The sequence below is a fragment of the Vicugna pacos genome, unplaced genomic scaffold, assembly GCF_048564905.1.
Source record: "Vicugna pacos unplaced genomic scaffold, VicPac4 scaffold_20, whole genome shotgun sequence".
Taxonomy (NCBI): Eukaryota; Metazoa; Chordata; class Mammalia; order Artiodactyla; family Camelidae; genus Vicugna; species Vicugna pacos.
This window is the reverse complement of record NW_027328741.1, coordinates 94440852-94443899: the sequence shown is the minus strand read 5'-3', so window position 1 is coordinate 94443899 and position 3048 is coordinate 94440852. Positions and strand designations below refer to the sequence as shown.

Sequence of the window (3048 nt, the reverse complement as noted above, 5' to 3'; positions counted from 1 at the left end):
GGCAATAAGATTAATTGAGCAATACGTTGGCCTGCAGGAATGGCCGTTATCGTTCGAGGAGAGTGAGCCATTACCTTGATCTCTCCTTCAAAATCAGAGTCAATCACTCCTGGAGCAACAAACAACCCTTTCATAGTTGTACTACTGCGTCCTAACAATAGTCCCACACTGCCGGGAGGTAAAGACCCATAAATTCCAGTAGGAAGGGCCTGCATTCCCATTTCTGGGGTCAATACTGTGTAGGTGGAGGCACAGAGGTCCAGTCCTGCACTCCCTGGGGTTGCTCTATAGAGGTCTGAAATACTTGGTCGGGAAGAAACGGGTTGTGGCTGACCTGAGAGGTCTCCTGAATTGCCTCGTAACATTGTTTCAGGGCCTGGGGCTGGCCCCTCACCCAGTTTCCCTGGTTCAGAAGTTGTCCATTTATATCAGTTTTAGATCGACAGTCCTTAGCCCAATGTTTTTCCTTTTTACATCTGGGACACAGGCTTGGGCCTGTAACTAATGTATTTTGACCCATTGGCTGCTGTCCCCGTTTAGGACATTGATTTGCTCAATGTCCCAATTGGCCACAAGCATAACAACTACCAGGAGGACCAGCTACTCTGGAAGATCCTTGGAAATTGTGTTTAGGACGATTTTGTTGAAATAAAACCTCTTTTACTGTTTTTCCTTGTAAAGCAGCGGCTAAGGCTATTCCTTGAACATAGGAAGGTCCTATATCAGCACAAATTCGTATAAAATCAGCCAAATTACTCTTTTTTCTATAAGGTCTAAGAGCTGCCTGGCAAGCAGAATTAGCATTTTCATAGGCCAATTGTTTAGCTAAAACCAATCCTGCTTGCTCGTCCCCTATAACCTTACCGGTCTCCATAAGGCGAGCAACAAAATCCTGATATGGCTCGTAGGGACCTTGTCGGATCTTAGACAGATCCTCAGTTTTATTTTCAGAGTTTGGCAGCTTCCTCCATGCTCTCAACGCTGCTGCATTTATTTGAGGATAAGCACCAGGCAAATATCCTAATTGTGAATAGGTATCCTGGTATTGTCCCTCTCCGGTCAGTTTTTCTAAGGTAACCTGAATACCTTGTCTTTGATTAATACTTGCTGTTGCTGCACAATTTTCATAAAATTCTGATTTCCAGAGTAAATAATTTCCTCCAGATAAACAGGCATGTGCCACTTGCTTCCAGTCATTAGGAGGCAAATATTGATTTCCTAAACTTTCAACAATGGCTTGTGTAAAAGGAGCAGTAGGTCCATATTGAGCACAAGCCATTTTTAATTCTTTTAATTGTTTAAAAGGAATAGTTTCATAGTATCTCTGTTGTTGGGCATCCTCAAGGACTGGATATACTAAAGAAAAACCAGGAATGTGTTCTCCTTCTTTACTAGCTTGTTGCAAAGCCTTTTGTAAAGGACTTAAAACAACAAATTTTGGTGTCCATGCCTCCTGGGATGTGTAACCAGGAGGGGGAGAAGAAGTTAGAGGTAAGGTCCTATGGTTATTTTTAGAAACATTTTGTTGAACACATTCTGTAATAATGTTTTTAAGCTTAGTCATGTCAAAATTTTTATTTTCTTCAGTTAAAAAGACACCCCAAGGGTCTTCATCCCTATGATATTGAGCAGCTTGCTCCTCTAATTCCTCCTGATCGGCTGGATCTAATTCTGAATCAAAGGGATTGTCACTTGCATTTACTGCAGGAGGAGCAGAGGGTGCTTCTTTCAATTCTGTATTAGTAGGAGCGGAAGGCTCAATATTTTCTATCTTGACTGTATCTAATTTCTCTCCCTCAGTAGCTGGATCGAGGCAATCTCGAATTAACTGCCATAAGGGCAAAACAGTGACCGGTAATTTATTTGGGCCATTAGCTGTATAATAATCTCTCAAACGAACCCCAACAACTCTCCAGGTTTCTAAATTGACAGTGCCTTGTTCTGGAAACCAAGGACAAATTTCCTCCACAAAAACAAGAAATTGTTCTAAACGTTTCTTTGTAACCTGAATTCCTCTTGCTTTTAACATAACTCTAAGCATCTGTACAAATAAGCCTCTACTATTATTTTGCCCCATACTCTCAAATACACTCCCCGCAGAAACTTACTTTCACCTTAAAATCGAGCGCTCCTCTTTCCTTCCGCGGCGGTCGCTGCAGCAATCTCTTCCAGATTTCAGGTCCCTGTTCGGGCGCCACTTGTCGGAGCCAGCCGACAATCGATCAGGTCCAGAAACCTGTGCTGCAGGACTGAGGAAAGAAAGACAAGACTAAAAGGTGGGGTTGAGAGGATCTCACTCTAGCCCGCAAGACGCTAGGTCAAGAGTGGACATCGATTTTTATTTCAGGCAGTTAATTTATACAAATTCAAGTGACTACCTTGTGCATTCTTGCACGTAGGCACAGGTATTGTTTTTCAGGGTACATTAATGGTGTGCACTAAAATCATTATCATTGTTTACTGTTCCATACACCAAGATTGACTGATCCCCTAAAGCTAAGATCATAGACTAATATTATTGTTCCTTTAGGCTAACATCATGACTCGTGTATCATTAGCTCAAGTGATTGTTCTTTCAGACAAAGATCACTAACTTGTGGCCGATTGTATCTCTCTTTCCAGAAGCCCTAGTTCTTAATAACTCAATGGCATTAAGATGTTTTTCCGACTCCAAATGCACCTGCTGTTTTTCTAACAAAGGGGTGGCGGGACAGAGATTGTCTTAGCTCAATCAGCCTTAAAGCCTGACGTCCCGCACTCTGGGAGTTTAGGCCCAGTTTCTGTGCTCGGCAGCCCTCAGGTCATGGGTGGCCCCTCGCAGTAAAGAAAAAACATAAAATTCATCCAACTTGTAATAAAGTGAAGTTTTTAGATAACATAATTATGCATATATAGAAAACTCCATAGACTCCTCCAGTGACTGAAATAATGAACAAGCTTAGTAAACTTGCAGAATACAAAATCAACCTACAAATATCCGTTGCATTTTTGTATAGTAAAAACACAGTATCAGAAAGAGAAATTAGGAAAACCATTGTGTGTAAATTG

At 41.7% G+C, this 3048-nt stretch overlaps 1 pseudogene; it reads right to left on the bottom strand.

Moving 5' to 3' along the window:
* Window positions 1-229: 229 nt before the first annotated feature.
* On the bottom strand, window positions 230-2077 carry LOC140694179 (endogenous retrovirus group K member 10 Gag polyprotein-like; annotated as a pseudogene).
* Window positions 2078-3048: the final 971 nt, after the last annotated feature.